This window comes from Lepisma saccharinum, chromosome 2 (genome assembly GCF_977018435.1).
Source record: "Lepisma saccharinum chromosome 2, izLepSacc3.1, whole genome shotgun sequence".
NCBI classification, from domain to species: Eukaryota; Metazoa; Arthropoda; class Insecta; order Zygentoma; family Lepismatidae; genus Lepisma; species Lepisma saccharinum.
This window is the reverse complement of record NC_139230.1, coordinates 213,910,687-213,927,598: the sequence shown is the minus strand read 5'-3', so window position 1 is coordinate 213,927,598 and position 16,912 is coordinate 213,910,687. Positions and strand designations below refer to the sequence as shown.

General features: G+C 40.7%; 1 protein-coding gene across 1 annotated transcript in view; it reads left to right on the top strand.

Annotated features, from left to right (window-relative positions):
• Positions 1-16,912, top strand: part of LOC145984305 (plasma membrane calcium-transporting ATPase 2-like) — a 621,336-nt gene that overhangs the window by 337,137 nt on the left and 267,287 nt on the right. The window contains 1 exon segment of the mRNA XM_083117961.1: positions 4,109-4,197. The gene's annotated coding sequence lies outside the window, so the exon portion shown is untranslated.

Sequence of the window (16,912 nt, the reverse complement as noted above, 5' to 3'; positions counted from 1 at the left end):
GATGCTCGTTAATCTTCGAAATTTCTTAAATCCGAGCGTATTGGGAAGTGGTGTTTACATCTTCCATCAGTTACGCTTATGTTCTCATTTTGCTGCATCAAGGGTAACACCTGTGCTTCAAGTGCACGTCTGTATGTAGAGGAAATGATGAAATTTAACATGTTAGCACCAGGTATCTACGAGAAATTCTGCAATGGACTCTAAGGCAAAGTGATCGGTTTAGAACCGTATTTTACCATATCATATTGGTTCAATATATTGACAGTGGCTGCGATTAGGAGAGCATCCCCCTATACACATTTTTTAAATATGATTGCAGTAAGTAGAGAGTAAGCTACAGCTGCCCTTGCCCCCCCCCCCCCCCCCGTCTCGCTCAGTTAAGGCACCTAATCGCCGATACTGTGTGCATACATGTTTAAACAACAAAAACAACATGTAACAAACGCAAGTGAACGAAACATTGCAGAAAACAATATATTACGTTCTCACCAATATCATAAGAAATGGAACACGTAAATTTAGGGAAACACATGACTGCATTAAACTACATATCTCCTCAACCCCCGATTCTAAAGGCACGAAACAAACAAAAACAATTCTTTAGAGGAAGCCATGATCTATGAATTTGGTTTAATGACTTTAGGTCGTAAATTACATAGTTTATTACATATTTACTGTTTTTCGTGTCGGAAACAAACTTTTATGCTAATTCTAAAATTAAAGAATATATTTGAATCTTTCTAATTCAATTAAGATTTATGGTAGCTCTATCAAACAAAAACCATAATTTAGCAAATTATCTTCTTTCATTTTGGTTATCTACTTTTTGTGTACAATGCACAGGTTTTGAGATGATATATTTTTTTAATTTTTAAGGTTAATTTTTGCCGCCATTTTCCAACATGGCGGATTTTCCCCAAACATTTGGATGGTGGATTTTTAGTATATTATTCACAATACCATTCCACACAAACAAACTGAAACAAAGAACATTTGTGTTGCAATTATTTCCGGGTGAAATCGTTTATTTCCTCTACTATCACCTCCAGCTGAGACTGCGGAACGCAATTTCCAGGATAACTTGAAAAAAAAATCCTTGCGGAACAGTCATTTGTGACGCAAGCCTGCCAGGTGGCTGCTGTATACATCCTGGTAACTGCTGTAATGCAGGAATGCTCTGCCGCCAACCTAAAGCTGAATTGAGTACATTATTTCACCAATGTTTACCACTTTTTCACTGATTCAAACCCAAATCAAATTAATTTTGTCCGCCTCAGTGGCATAGCACGTTCAATATCGAAGGTCCTGGCTTCGAGTCACGGCAAAGACTCTGGCGTTCTTTGAGTTTGATCTGAACACCATTTATATCCATTGTTGCGATTTACCTAAGGAGGTACAAAAGCTACGTAAAATCAGAAATACACAAAGTGTAAGTGTTAGATGTATACTTTTCGAATGATATGCTTAACATTTGCTGTTTGTGAAATTACTTCTCCAGAAGTGTTGACGTAGTAAGCACTGAAAGCTTCCAACTGTACGAAATCTAAATGAAAGACAGGTAGAAACTTCTGTACTGTTTTGTACCGCTTAAATAGTCTGGCCAATTAAAATTTGGTGCTCGCCCCTAGCGATCCACGTCTGCCAGAAGCAGTTTTATAGATATAACGCCAACTTGACTGATGCCGTTGGTGAGAAACACAAACTAAAGTTAATTGTCGACATGGTAAACCTTAGAGTATGGGATACGCAGATGGCTGCCAAGTCGTCTTTACAACAAACATATCTTGCTTTCTCGTGAAAAATCGTTTCTGCTGCTTGCATTTCGAACGTCATTCGCTGAGAGGGCAAAACTGGATAACGAAGGGAGTTTATTGCCTGTCATCTGTGGAAGCATCGTGCGGCTGAGAAGCATATGCCTTTGCCGTGTACACACAGAGCGTTTGATGTTGAATATGTCAAAGTTGAGACCGTTTCTTATTTCAGCGTTTGAAATCCACCATCAAGGCTACAGGGAAAAGCGGCACATGCATGTAGCGTTGCTGTTCTACAGACAACTTCCTCTAGAAGAACTGCTCGTTTGAACTGACAATATTGTGCTGGACAAATCGCTTGATTGCAACTGGTAGGAGCTGAATGCAATCGCAGATGTGCTGCCACTGCGCGACTGCTTGGTATGTGGAATTAATCTAAGCGAACATGAAAGGGCTGGTTGATGCTCTTTTCAATGTTACTTGCTTAGTTGCTATTACGCTTCGATAAGTACTATTTTGGAGAAGCATTAGTTTTCCTACATTAATATTGTGCTGAAACTATGTCCAGCAAAACCCATTGCTTCGCCGTTTCATTATTTCGTGACGATTTATGTTGAATATTGAAAAATTTAGGTCTACAAATGGGGCGACCTGGAATTTGGCGTGGATGGGAAGGAGATGAGATGAAAATGCAGTGCTATATTAATTATCCTAAACATCTAATTTGAGGTAATCGAAAATAAATTGTTGAGAAAAGTACTAGTCAAAGGTCGAAGAAAATATTAGCGCATGAAACACGATTTACTCCTTACAAATTGCTGAAATCTGAAGTTTCGTGCTATCTGAATCTACAAATATTTATTAATGTGAACTTTGGTTTATGCAAGTCTTGAATTTTCACTACTTTTGGTGAAAGAATTATGTAGGTCACACTATTTTCTTGTGAGGAATTCAAGTGTTTTATTCTTACATTCATTATATTTTAAGATACCAGCTATTGGTACTGAGATCAGCCTCTTTAATAATAATGTGAATTCTTTCTTTTTTTTAAATATCGATTGATTTTCTCTCGCTCTCTTCTCGCGTGGAATGAGAAGAAAAGTAGGAGACAAGCAGCGTTGCCTCGTTTCATGATTCAAACCTTTTTTTTATGTAGCAAACCTAGGGCATTACATATGATCTACAACGGGTCATTCATCGGCTTCATGGTGTCGCGGTTTCAAAGGATATTATTCATTGTCCAGGATCTTACTTCCGTTTCACGGCCTTCTTCCTCGGGATTGTTTCACTAACGTGCGATATAAATGTAATTGCAAGAATCCGGAAGTCCATTTCACAGCGTGAAGACTCACCGTCATCTGCACAATCCTAAAAATTCCCATTCGGTGGCTTCTCGTTCTTTCCCTTTCGCTCCCGGCAAAATCTAATTGGAATTTGCCCCCCACAAAAGCTCCCTGGGAGGTCCAGCAACATAGTGACCTTTGGGATTGTGGTCGTTGTTCCCGGAATGCGAGAGCCTCCACCTTGCTGCCCGCCCCGCCCGCCTTCAGAGTGAACCGCTCCGAGAGTTATCGATCCCAAGACTAGCTCGACTTCACTTGGCTCGTCCAGTATCGGTACGCTCTCATGGCCTCGTAGCTGCTGGATACAGGAGGAGGGACCACCTTCCCGTGACTCCCTACCGTCGGAGAGCAGAGGTAGGCCCCACTCACCAACTCTTAGTTCTGTGATTTTGGGAAGTGTCTCGGCTAATCTACCAAGGATCCACTGCCCTCAATTTGGGCGCGAGTGGCACCAGGGCGGTGTCTCATCTCTGTCTCCTGTTCTCGCATTTTATGGTTATCGGCTTAAATTAATCCAGTTTGTGTGCCGAACCCTTTGTAGACGCTCAGTATGTAGTGCTGTAGTTGTTGTTGGCAGTTGGTTCCATATATATTACATGGTAGACGAGCTGTGAAATACCGCCCACTATCTGTCACTATTTAGAGGGTGGGGCTGGTTGAAGCCCTACAATGAAGGGGAGGGAGTTAAAAGTTTTAGAAATCGTTTCATGCTTTCAAAACTAGAAGATTGTAGTTTCAAAATGCACAGGCATGACATAATGTATTTAAATTTTAACTTTTCCTACTCAACTTTCCTCATTATATTATTCCTACACATAAAATTCACGTCTCATTAGCTGAATCCTGTTTTTATTATTTGATTTTTTTACGTGGATTTAGCTAATAGGTTATGAATAATATAATGTCCACTGAAATAATGCTGTTATTAGTGTTACTTGTTTGGTTGATGTTTGAAATTTATGCAAAAACCCTTTTGCTGACTGACTGTGAAAACTGAACCTATTTCTTTTTCAGTTAGAGGCACGTGTTGTATGGGGGAGATATTTGGCATCTTCAATAAAGAAGGGCGAATAGTTGCGGCGTGTGAATCGGTGTGACTGAAGGTAAGTGTTTGATTTGGTTCTTCTCTCTGACAACTTTTTCTTTGATGTGAAGTCGTGAGTGTGTGGTGGTCTTGATTTTGTGTGTGTTTCTGTGCTTTTGTTCTGTCCTTAACATGCTATTGTATGTTAACGGTGATTTTGCATCTCCACGGTACTTCAAAGCTGTTACTGTTTGATTTTTGAAACTCAGTTTTACTTTATTTATAGGCGTTCGTTGATTGAGTTGGTGTTTTAAGTCCTCTTTATGCTCATTAAGGCTAATCGGGACTGGACCTACAGTTTAAAGTGGGATCCGAACCACTGTGCAATGTGCCTCCACCGGGTATCGAACCCGGAACTCCTTGATTACAAGGCGACGACGCTACCACTGCGCCATCGGGGAGGCCTATAGGCGATAGAATATAAATACACAAACATAATGCGTGACTTAATGGAACAAATAACTAAGAATTACTACTAAATTACACACATCTCTAATTATCAACAAACGCTACAAAATTTTATTCTTCATGAAGTACCGGCATTACGTAAAACGAAGCTATCATTATTCGTGTCGTAAAGTTTAACTTTACATTGTCTTACGAGGATTGTGTACTTATATACTACTAGCTTTAGAGAATACCAGCTTAATTTGTAGTAAAAAATGTACTGTTAGTGCATAGAAAGTATCGATCAGTGATTGAGACATGGCTGCCTCATTTAGGCACGCTGGAGGAGGAAAGTGGGTAGTTAGATCGATGAGAGAGCATTCTTGAAAAGCTTGCGCTCGGAAATATTCTTTGTGCCAAGAGCTGCGTTTCAATATACGGCTGTCATGTACGTCATATTCATGAAGCAAAGATTTTCTTATTTGCAAATATTCCCGTATTTTTGCAGGCAGATGTACCAGAATTGTGGTATCCGTGTCGTTATTGTTTTCAATGTGTTGATTACATTTTACATTCTGGATTTTTTTTGTAAAAAAAATAGTATTTTCATTCTGCTGAATATATTTTGATACTAATTTGTGTAGTTCCGCGTCCAGCACTTGAAAGAGTTATTTACATCAATAGTAACATTATATACAAATAATATTTTGTGTTCCTTGCTCGATTTTGTTTCCTTTGAAGTGATATTTTACGTTACACTGACGTACGTTAAAGCAGATTTTTATGCATATCATTTTTCACTAAATATTTTGTGACTTTTGTTTATTTAAAACCTGAGGACTGGTAGAAGTTATTCTTCTGACCAAAGGAAACTATCTTAGAGGATAGTTAATTGGTGTGTGTAATTTGAAGCTCACACTCTCCATTGTATTCATATTTGTGTCGTAGAGAATTATTGTTTCATTATGCTACGGGAATGAATACGGGCTGAAAAGTAACTAGTCAAATAGATTACAAAAAAATTGCAAAACCCTTATAAGACAAGTGAATTAAGCGTGAACCAAGTCACAGATCATAGGGAAGGCACGTGGTAATCTACTGCCCAATTCTAACGTGATATTGATTTTAACTTCTCAATGCTAGCAGCTGTTGTATCGAAAGTAATACCATACTGCTGACATAAACTACCCCCTTCCACGGAATTATTTAACTCTGAGATTAATATATATCATGCATTTCATCATACTCTTAAAAAGTTTCAACTACCTATCGTATTGCTTTGAAACGCGCACAAAGTTTTTTTTTTCCAAAATCTTTTGGCATCATAGCTTATTTTAATTTTTTTTTTCGTATTTTCTCAAGTTTAATCGCGACAGAGGATGAGTAATGATTTTTAATGCAGGTTAAACAATCTGTTTCCAAATCGGAATAGGCATCGCATTACAGTATAGAAGCCTGTGTGTGGTGCTACCAAAATTTACATGCATTACCTGCATTCGCCATCTTCATTCTCAATTTTAATATATTATTTCTTCAAATTTTTCATAGCTATTAAATTTTTATTAGTTGAAAGTTAATTATTACAATTAAGTAAATTGTATCAGCTAACATTGGTCAGAAATTGGTTAAGAGAAAACTTTCGTAATACTTTCGAGTTAACAAAAACGAAATCCAACATGTCCATCTTTATTGCTACTTGGACCAAAAAGTGGCCAAATTACGTAAACCGCCGAAAAGTACTGTAGGTTTAAAAATAAATTCATGCCATTAAGACATTGAGATTTCTAATTTTATTAAAATTAGAAAAGACAGCTGAACTTGGCGCAAGAACAAGTTCCCATGAAAACTTTTTCCTCAGCTGCCGCCAGTCGTGGAACAAGGTAAAGCTGTTAACGGTGTTGGATTTTCTGAATACTCAGTGATGAGCTCGGACATATTGTGTAACAAAATGACGAAACACATTTTTTTTTACGGAGAGGGAGACACTTAGCGCCAACACTGGATGAACTCATCGGGACTAGAAACAATGCACTTGTTTGGTGAAAAAATATCCATTCCTGAAAAAAATATGGCAATGTAAAATCCAACAGAGGAATGTATGGGCTGCGGGTTTAGGCGCCAGAGCCTCGTTAGCTGAAAGAATGCAGTTTCCATCGTGGATTGCGTTGAAGAAAGGTTGACGAGTGCCTTCCTAAAGGTAACCCCTAACCACTAGCATGGTAAAAGTCGGTATTAGAAAAACTTTTAAAAGGTGATCGTGTCCTTCATTCCTGTGCGACTGCATTCACTTCACCGGGTCAGAATCCTGCTGATATTGTAAGTCTTGGCAGTCAAGCGATGCTTGTTATTTTTGGTAGCAACAGTGCAAGTTCTTTGGCAGCCTTGCGTTACCAGACACTTACGAATAAAGTCGTCATATCCATATCTTTTGTTCATCCAGAAAATCTTCCTCGAACTGAGTCTTCCAACAAATTCTATTGTCTAAGAGTGTACTATCAGACTGTGACATGGATGAGTACGGCTAGCAAAATGACTCCTGTGAATTGGGGTTGGCAACTTGATGGCGATGAACTTGTACCAGTAATGTGTCATATGAATGTTGCACCAGACACTCTACAGAAAATTATACATTTCAGTTGTAGAACTGGTTGCAGTGCTAACCGTTGCAGTTGCAGAACAAACGAACTTCCAAGCAGTTCCGTATGTGGATCATGCCAAGTTACGTATTGTGACAACCAGGTGTCAGATGAAGTAGAGGACAGTGATGAGGACTAATGGACAATGAAGACTTTTTTGCCCCCATATTGCTGCAAATTTTCATAACCTAATTTAAAGTGTACTTTGTAAAATATATATTTTACAGAAAAAAATATGTATTCAGTATAGTTAAAATGTGTGATAATAATACAAACTTACAACTTCATATTGTGTACTTACTTAGACCTACAAACAGGTACTGTACCTTTATTTTTCACTTCTGGTTCCATTTTTTTGATCCCATAGACAAAATTTGTTGGTTGAAATGAATTCCTTGACCACAAAAACCGTAAAATTGATGAAAAATTAACTGTTCTACGCTTAAAAATAAGCAAGTTATAGGAATTTCTCTTATTTTCAATGTTACCGGCGGCCATCTTGAAAATAACCCACTTTCGGTTGCCAGATTTTGGTAGACTTTTTTTTTTTCTGTTGATCAGTACACCAAGTAGGAACAAAAACCGTTTACAGACCTTTTGTTGGAATTTGTTTTAGGTCTGAACGTTATATTAACCCGTCTATTATGTATATGCAAGATATTATTGTCATATTGTACGGCATGCGCCCCCCCCCCCCCCGCCTCCAGCTCAATGCTAACGACGCCGAAGCTCCTTGCAAATCACTAACACAATGAAGTCCAACGCTACGTCGTGCAGATACGAATTTCAGCTGATCGGTGTCCATATGCATTTCTGTAGCAGTATTTAACAAGCTTCCAGGTTGCACGTTGCATATGGGGTGCTCCTTTGGTGCAACCTGCACTTGGGTTGTCAAAAATTCTCTCATTGGATTCTTCGGCAAGAAAATGGAAAGCAACGTCTGTTTCAAAGTGAAGAACGTTTCTTTGCTCTTCGACCATGCAATAATGTTTTCTGAACAGTTACGTAGATTAGAGGTCTGCACGGGCCTAAATTGTAAGGCCCGAGTCCGGCCCGGCCCGAGGAAATGAAACCCGAACCCGACCCGAGTCCGATAATAAGTAAACTTGAGCCCGGCCCGAGCCCGAAAACATAATTAAAATTACTTTCCAATTCAGCATTTGAAAAAAAAATGGGCACTGTTGTACTTCGTGCTCCTATTCTCATTCTCGAAGTAAACCATAATTTCAATAATTAAAAAATATTTTTCGATGACAATATTCGCTAAGAAAATAGCCACGACGCCCGGGCCCGACCCCGAGAAGTTCTGGTTATTTATGGCCAGAGTCCGGCCCGCGGGCCGGGCCGGGCCGGGCCTAGGCCCGAGGGCCTGGCCCGAGCCCGTGCAGACCTCTAACGTAGATACTGAAATGTCCTTAAATAACTTAGAATGTTAATCGGGACTAAGTAAGTTTAGCAGAGATCAGTTCTGTTGCTTAGTAATCAATCCCAGGTTCCATTCCCGGTGAGGACGCATTTCTGATTCGAATCCTAGTTTAAGGCATAGGTTCACTTCCGATAAATCTATTTGTGCATTCCAGAATATTTTTGTCTAACGGTTTCGTGAAATAAAAGTTTTGGAACTATATCTGCTGGCGATGGAACCTGGTGCACTTGCCATATTTCGTATTGGTTGAAGGTGAAGGAAGATTGGTAATATACTTCGTTTTATGGTTGAATGGATGCACAGTAAATATTCTTGTATGTATTCACAAAGTTCAGGGTTCAAATCCCGTAGTCAATTTTGACAGTACTTTCCTTTGTTTTCTCAGTCACTCCATGCGAATCCTGGATGGTTCGTCCAATTAAGGCACGGATGTTTCTTCCCACTTCTCACCCCTTTTATCTCTTTCTCACCTTCTCGTCGGGGTTAAATTTATGATAGAAACATTAGCGTACCAAGAATTTTAGTTTCTGATGGGCTGAATCTGGAGCATAATACTGGGTGAGTCTTTTAAAAGAGGCCCCGTGGAAAATGTGCTCCTTGCTTGTAGGCAACCCTGGTACACCGAAGAGAAGAGCGGGGCAGAGAACAGTCCAGGATATGTCATGTCATGTCATGTTGTCGAATATGCTTGGCACTGATATCCCGGACTGTTTTCTGCTCCGCTCTTCTCTTCGGTGTACCAGGGTTGCCTACAAGCAAGGAGCACATTTTCCACGGGGCCTCTTTTAAAAGACTCACCCAGTATATATTGCAATTTGCCCTCCTGCCACTCGATATGTGGTGCAAGAGGTCTCCTTCTGAGAAGGCACCCATAAGTCGACCTCGCAATCCTAGTAACTGCAGTCTTCCAGGCTAACGAGGCTTTGATGCCTGAACCTAGAACCAGTATAATCCTCTGTGGGGTCGTGCTGTCCCCCGTTTGTCCTTATGTATGCTGAGTGCTCCTTTGTAGTCTCAGGTTTTAACTAGGGTATGGAGATTTTGTCCTCGTAGATAGTATAGTTTAGATGGTAACGGGTCTATTACCATATTGGTTTTAGAAATTGAGTGAGATATTTTTAAAGGGCATATTTTCGTTTCTTGTTAGGACCTGTCCTCAATTTTGTTTCAGTTGAGGGACTTACGAGGTGTGGCAATAAAGTTTCGGGACTCATGCGGTAACTCTTTTATTGAAAAAAATCAGACAATCGAAGTAATGTACCTTTCAATGTAGTCCCCTTCCCGCTCCACGAGGATCTCCCACTGTTAAAAGCAGATATGCTGTTCAAGAGTCGCGTCGCTTTGGCTTTCAGCGCGTTCACAGACTCGAACCGGGTTCCTTTTAGTGCAGACTTGACTTTCGGGAAGATAAAAAGTCGCACGGGGCTAGGTCCGGCGAGTACGGTGGATCTTTCAACACTGGAATGTTGTGTTTTACCAAAACCTTCTTCACAGATAGCGCGTTTTGAATTGGCACGTTGTCCTGATGAATAATGTATGAGCCATTCTTCCACATGTCTGGTCTCCTTCTCACCCGTTCACGAAGGATCCCCAAAACATTCTTATGACACAACTGATTGACAGTCTGACCTTCATGCACCAATCAACGACCAATTTTAGCGACCTTCTCGATGCTAACTTGAGGTTTGGAAGAGCAAGGGCGGCCTGATCGTGGATCGTCCCCGACGCCTTCTCTACCCTCCTTAAACTTCTTAAACTACTCTAAAACTCGTGTGCGAAATAAACACTGATCCCCAGAAATTTATTTCAGCTAATTGTAAGTTTCCGTGGCGGAGTTCCCAAGTTTTGTGACATTAACACGTTGTTGCACTTGCGAACTTAACATGATTCCGACGGAGCTCAGATGCACGGTCCGCTTCTAACAAAGGCTACAGCCAGACTGCTCCACGCACGTGCGTAAAAGTTTGTGCGCAGGCAGAGGGTAGTCCACAGGTCAGTATCCTACCCAGCTCTTTGTTATCGACGTGACCTTAAATAAATAAGAAAATCAATCCGGAAACTTTATTGCCACACCTCGTATTCAGGCATTGTGTAACGGGCACAAATAGTCTACGTGCTGAGGTGACTATAATCTAAAAATCCAAATGGAAAAGCCAACTACACTCAAATATATATCCATTCAAATTTTCTACAAAACAATTTCCTCGTTTTTTTACGCTGGTTCGTTGGGGCGGGGGTTGCAGCCCCACCAGCCCTTGAATAGAAGCGAACCGAGCTTACAGCGCGCTACGAAGCCAGGGGTTTTGGATTTAATCCCGGCCTGGGCATGGGTGTTCTTTGTGAGTGTCCCTCCATCATTTTCATTTTGTCATCACTCATCCTCATCTTCGCGATTAGCCAAAAGTGAAAGAAAACTAAGTAAAATAAACAAAATTAATCAATCAATCAAAAAACGAACCAACCACAGATATTTTTCCGTGAACATACTGAAAGAGAAAACAGCTTCCTAAACGCTCGACCATTAAAATAGGCGGCTGGGCAGAATTGCGCTGGTGCCACATATGGGAAAAGCGAAGCGAGAGCGGGTTCCCGCGCACTGTGTGGCAACGCCAACCGGGCTGCGTTGCCTAGTTCCAGCGTCAGACCGACCTCTCTCTCAGGGAAACTTTTGTGTTATCCCTGACCTTTCGAGCAAATACTGTCAGTTTGTATGACCAACTCTACAACGAGATCTTTCATTCTCTTAAACCTCCGAACACACGAGCTTGTGCTCCGACGTGGCAACAGCGCGAGGTTCTGCCACCCGCATAATTTCATGGCCGTGAGTTTAGACTAGATATCGTATCAGCATTGCAACTGCCGGACGCATCGGCATATTCTTTCTTCATTACCGAAGAAATTCTTTCGGTACCGATGCGTGTCCACAAGAGAGAACATCGAAGGAACCTATTCCGTGATAATTGCCAGACGGAGGAAGAGCCAGAGTCTTTAATGAGCTTCCTCGGACACGAGTCCACGAAATGTATCCACGCGCCGATAAGTAGTTAGCTACTAGCTCCAATACCATCGAACCAGCGCCTCCGATCGACGAACGAGTCCACACTTGATAACTCTAATAGACCCTTGGAGTAAGCTTCGGCCTCCGTGGTCTTTCCTCGGCAATCTTCCCACGCTCTTACATAATAGGACGTTCTTACTATTTCTAAATACCGTAGTATTTTTGTGTACGATGTTCATCCATATCCTGATATTTCTAAGCAAAGAGTGGCTTTGTTTCCTTGTCCTGCACGAGCGTGCTGCAAACTAAATTGGGCTATTTCATGGCGGTTTATATTTAAATATGCATTCACATTGCAAACAAAACATGAGAACGGAAATCGTAAACGATAAAAAACTAAACCCATTTTCTTACAAGGTCAACTCAACTTTTCATGTAATTCCTTGAGGCCGCCGTGATGACGTAGTGGTAACGCTGTCACCTTGTAATCAAGGAGTTCCGGGTTCGATCTCTGGTGGAGGCACATAGTGCTTCCACTTTAAATTGTAGGTCCATTCCCAATTAGCTAACTAGTACATTAACTGGACTTAAAACAAAACTTTGGCCATGTAATTCTATGTACACTCAAAATGAAAATTTGTTCGATATTAATTAGTACTTTCAATATTAAATTAGTACTTTCAGAATACAATTACTGCGATCTTGCTTGATAATTAAAAATATCCAAAACCAAATTAGGAGATCTCAGAAAATTCACTCCCTATGGCTAACTACAAGATGCACGTTGCTGATAAGAAGCTGTTTGGATGGACTAATCGGGAGTGGACCTAAATTTTCAAAACGGGGCTCGAAAAGACAGGGATCGGAAAGGACAGGGACCAGAAAAGACAAGGAATCGAAAAGCAGGTTATCGGGAAGATAAAGAGCCCAGTCTGGAAGGGAATCGAGAAGACAGGAAACCCTGTAGACAGGCACTCGAAAAGGGAGAACTTTTTTAAAGCGGAATCCGAACCACTGCAATACAATCACCGGCAATTAAAAGGGACACCTAGGTCCTATGCTCGCTTCCCTGAAATGCGTTGTTGTGTCTTGCCTAACTCTAAAGCGGAAAGTGGATTTTAACAGCAAGTTATTCCATCGCCGTAGAGTTAGGCAACACGCATAACGCCTTTCAGGGAAGCATTTCAGGATCTGAGTGTCCCATTTTTATTGCCGGCGACTACCTAAACTGGGAATGTAACTCTGAGCCCTTTATTATAATGCGACACCTTGAACCACTACCCTATCGGGCCCGTCTCTCAAATTATTTAGCATGTGTATGCTGTTTAATGCATGTTACTTGTCCATGTATTTATACATACTTTTTCTGTCAATATTTGTGGAACATTTTCCATCTTTGCACATTTTTTTCTCCTTCTCTCTCCCTCCCTCCCTTACCATCCTGTGTGCACTTGAATCCTTAAAATTGTGATTAGATTCTGAGAAGATCGAGTGAATGGTGGTATGACACGAGGCTATTAGATGAGTTTTCCTTCATTGCTATCCTTCGCTGTAATTTTCTGTCAATATCAGAATCAACGTAGGAGATAATACAATTTTTTTGTATAATTTACTGAGGTTGGATAACCAGAAGTATATTTGGAGTCGTACAGAAGGAAGAAGAAAAAGGAACGAAAGCGAGAGTGGTGATTTAATGGTTCACAGCGTGCTTTTTGCTAAACGTGCCTCTGCATATTCAACCTTGAATTCTTCCGGCTACAAATACTTTTCTAAGGTTTTAAAAGGAAGCAATTGACAGGCTACGACATGAATTTTTCCCACGTTTAATTTTCTGACTCGGTGCTGCAGAAAATGTATTCATTCCGCACAAAGGAGGAAAAACAGAATCACACTACAAAGGAATTCAGTAGTAATAGCGGGTGGGGATAATGGAGTTTGTCTTTTTTTAGAAAAAAAACTGGCAATTTAGGTAAGTGAATCAGATTGATCGTGTTGCGGAATGTGCGTACATTTCAATTTCATTCAAATGTACGCCTCTGTCTGCATATACAAACTTCATTATAGAGGTCGTAGGAAACTGATATAAACAAACGGGACGTGCTCGAAGATACTATCAAATAAATTGTTTCCCCTCAACCTTATCGCAAAATTCGAAAGGCAATACAGAACAAACCACGAAAATCTATTTGTTGATTTTTACGGCTGCGGAATTTCGCATATTTTAGTACACTTTTTCCCCTTATAACTAGGTCTCGAAAGTTAATGACCTAAAAGTTCTGAAAAAATTGCCTATAAAATCATCTTAAAATTATAAGATAAATAACTATATTTTTATTGTAGTTATTATAATTCATGGTGTAATTTTTCTTAAATGAGAAGAATAATGCATTTGAGAAAATGGTTTAGTAATTCCACACAGCCGGATGTTTTTTAATCTAAACTACTAAAGCTAAGTGAAAAAAGAAATAGGTCTATTGCACAGCTTATTTGTAGTTGCATGTAACATTCTTATTTATTTCCTGTTTTAAATTTACCTTCGGCAGATAGAACTTGCTACTCTCTGATCTCCCAAAATTCTATTTTTTCCATTTTAGAATTTTGGTAGAAGCATATACGACTAAAATGCATGAATTAACTGTGAATGAGATATCTCAAAATTTATAAAATTTGATAAACATGCAAAGAAAGAGCTGAAAAGTAATGAAGAATTAATAAAAAAAAAAAAACAATGTTTACTGGTCTTAACTGAAGAAGGGTGTTCCTACTAGGTTTATCATAGTTTTTATGTCCCGATAAAAAATATATTCAACACCTTTGCGCTTCTCATAAATGTTACCCGCAATAATCCTGTGATTGTGTTTGTTTTGGAACCTTGAGTAGAAAGTTTGCTGTACTCTATCCCGGGAATCTCTGGAGCAACACCGCTCATAAAGCTAGAGAAGGGGGGAAAGCCATTAGCGGAGCGAATCAGTATACGCTGTTGCAAAGACTGGTAACTGCAGTCTCTTTCCCCCTCCACGCAACCCCGTTCACTCGCACGCGTACATTGGACTAGCCCTCTGGAGTCACTACTTGCGCAGAGACTGGCTTTAGTTCGTTCGCTCCAGAGATTTCAAGGACAGAATATACCGGGTGATCCGTTTGGGATGTCGTAAAAGTAAAGTGTTATACACACATGGTTAATGTACATATCTCTGAACAGTTTGCCGTACTTTAAGCAGTAAGGTAGAAGTTTCGAGTCAGCGGAGGTTTGCAGACTTCAACCGCGTGGCGGCGCTAGCGTGCGTCCACGAGAGACAAGATGGTGGTCACGCCACAACAACGTGCTCAGTGCGTCGTATGGTATGCAAAATTGGGATACTGGACACCATTATTTTTCAAGAGGACATTGGGCTCTCATAGTGCTGGATCATCTTAATGGGATATTCAACGATCACTGGTGTGGCCGTGGTGGACCCATCCCATGGCCTGCGAATAGTCCGGACTTAACGCCTCCAGATTTTTTTGTGTGGGGGTACTGCAAGTCATTGGTGTATGCCCAAAAACCACAAACAAGCCGACTGCGCTTGCAGATGAGAGAAACCTTTCAACAGATCACTCCAGAAATGCTGCACGCCACGTGGCGCAACATGTCTGCGCGGTATGAACTGTGCCGTGTCCGCAAGGCGGACCTGTTGAGTGCTAATGTTCTGGGATAAAAAAAAAACTGACTCTCCTAGACATGTATGTACCATTAATAGGCAATAAATTTGAATGGTTTCTGGTATATAACACTTTACTTATATGACATCCCAAACGGATCACCCGGTATATCGTATCCAGTTTCGTTGCCACTTTAAATAGTTGTCAAATTACTACTTCGGAATCGGAAACTTATTAAGAACACAATATTTATGAACACTGGTGTGCGAAAATTGAGTGACAGGATTCTTCCGCTATAACACATCAGCGATCTGTTCGGTTACGTTCTACTGACGTCGTTACTTCGTGTCTCAGTAATCGAACGCCGCGGTGAAAACTCATCGGATTGCGGTGAAACTTGGCATAGAAGCTATGAAGACCATGGGGAAAATTATACCGACGAAAAAAGGGTAAAATTTTACCACCATGTGGGACTGAAATAACAACAATAAGAAGTCTGACATGCAAAAACTTTATTTTCAGTTGAAGTCAGTACAGGGTTTTTCAATATGCGCGCCGTCCGAGTGAATGGCCCTCTGGAACAGCAAGACAAGTGTGATCCATGGTCACACGAAGAGTTTTCCGAGGAACGGTATCGACATGCCATATGCTGGCTTTCAGTTCTGGCAGAGTGCGTATAGGTTTCTTATAAACACGATATTTTAGGAATCCCCACCGCCAAAAGTCACATGGTGAACTCATGTCCGGAGAACAAGGTGGCCAAACATCTGGCAAACTTATGGAAATGACACGATCGTCTCCAAAGTTGGCACGAAGCAGAGCATTCACTTGTCGACCAATATGTGGGGATTCTCCATCCTGCAGTAAGACTGGGGTCTCCAACATCATCGTTCTTTCAGGCAGGAACCATATGCTATGCTGTAGGCTACAATGGGTTGAACTTAACGTGCATTTGTAACAGAACGCATGGTACGATCTTGCGCTGTTAGCTTCTCAAAGAAAAAGGGGCCCAGAATGAAATCGGCGATGGATCCACACCATATAGTGACGTAATGGGAATGCAGCGGCTGTTTAGCACCACATTTCACCTTGGTAGGAAGACTGTGAACTATTTTTTCGTCGGTATTCGCTTCACCGTAGTTTGCATAACCTCCATACTAAGTTTTACCGCAATCTGTTGCTTCGAACGGGCTCCAGAGGGATCTGAATAGGCGTACTTTAATTGTAACCAGCCGATCAGTAAAAAAAGTACCCGGAATTTGGCTGGTAAAAGTCCCACAATGGAGGTATCGAGGATTCATTTTTCCGTAGGATGGCAGCACTGTACTGAATGACCACGCAGAGGGGTAGAGTAATCTGTCCATCAGTTTGTGTACAGCATCTGTTTACCTTAGTTGTGTTGACGAGTGTCCTGCGATTTACAGAATGGAGACAAATATCGAGCAAAGAATTTGTTTGAAATTTTGTGTTGCCAACGGATTGTCGTGTGCTAAATCGTTAAAAATGCTACAAAAGGCCTTTGGTAATTCGTATCTGTCGAAAACACAAGGTGTGCATGGTACAGTCATGTTCAAAAAATCTGTCGCATGGATTTTTTCAAAGTCCAACGTCTTACGAAATTATGTTGGTAGCTCTGAAACAAGGA